At 44.1% G+C, this 1,143-nt stretch overlaps 1 non-coding gene across 1 annotated transcript; it reads left to right on the top strand.

Annotated features, from left to right (window-relative positions):
- Nucleotides 1–467: 467 nt before the first annotated feature.
- On the top strand, nt 468–652 carry LOC130042297 (U2 spliceosomal RNA). Its single transcript, XR_008795220.1, has one exon. It is a non-coding gene; the product is annotated as a U2 spliceosomal RNA (small nuclear RNA).
- Nucleotides 653–1,143: the final 491 nt, after the last annotated feature.

The following is a 1,143-nucleotide window of genomic DNA, read 5'->3' as shown; positions in this document are numbered from 1 at the left end:
ACAGTGCTACAGATCTTTCATAACTCACCTGACAATGATTTGGAAAAAAGATGATATTGTAGGTACATTCTTTTTACTAATTTTGGAACTTGAATTTTATTTGATTGTACATTTGTTGTTCGAGCGGGCCCAGTAACGTCTCCATTGGAGACTTTGTTGTTACTGTGTCTGGCATATCGAATACGCTCGGTAGCTTGCCGGGCTCTCCGAGAGGGGCGGAGGAATCGAACTCGGGTTGGCCATGTTGGCTGCGTGCAAGGCAAACGCCCTACCGCTGTGCTTTACTTTTACATTTGTTGTTATTAGTAGCAGTGCTTTAGTTTTAGTCCTTTCTCTTCCATTTTTTTAGTTTATGTTTTGTGGCCATTAGGTGGCAGTGTGCATTTCAAATAAGAAAAGCCTGTAACGTTCTGACGCTAGTTGGTGCTGAGGAATTACTGCTGTAGTTAACACTGTCAATTTTCTTTGTTGCTGCTTGTCATTTTGGCTGAGGTCAAGTGTTGTATCTGTTCTTATTAGTTTGATGTCTGATCTGCCCTTTATCTAAGGACAAATCAAATGTATTTTTGGAGCAGAGAGGTGGAATGGGAGCTCTCTGTATCTACTAACACTAACCCGGCAATTGCAGTACTTCCAGGAATGGTACACCTCCTCTGGGAAATTGTTTTTATTAGTTAATTTAATTAATGCCTTTCTTCAGGATTAATTCTGGGAGCTAGCTTCATTACTCTCCTTGGTAACATCAATGGAAGATGTTACGTAGTTTCCTCTCCAGGCTTCAGCTGCTTCGCATCACACCTGTGCCAATAGTCTCCCTAACGGGGTAACTGCAGGCTTCGACCCCATTTGCTCCAGCAAAGCTGGAGTCCCTCATCTCCTTCCACGGCTCTCCTAAGCAGATTCCTCTATCTCCAGTTACCTATCTATGGTGTGGTTGTTTCCTCCTCTCTATCTTCAGCAACCCACATAACCACTTCCACTTGGAAGTCTGTTTTATTTGTCTTCCATTTGTTTGTTTTGTTTTTGTGTCACACCCAATGGTGCTTGAGGCTACACTTGACTCAGCACTCGGGGATCCCTTCCAGAGGTGCTTGGGGGCCCGGGCAATGCTGGAACCAATGATGCAGGTAAGTGCTCCCCCAG

The sequence above is a fragment of the Sorex fumeus genome, unplaced genomic scaffold (assembly GCF_029834395.1).
Source record: "Sorex fumeus unplaced genomic scaffold, SorFum_2.1 ptg000098l, whole genome shotgun sequence".
Lineage (NCBI taxonomy): Eukaryota > Metazoa > Chordata > Mammalia > Eulipotyphla > Soricidae > Sorex > Sorex fumeus.
The sequence above is the reverse complement of the archived record's forward strand: the minus strand, read 5'-3'. Positions and strand labels throughout refer to the sequence as shown.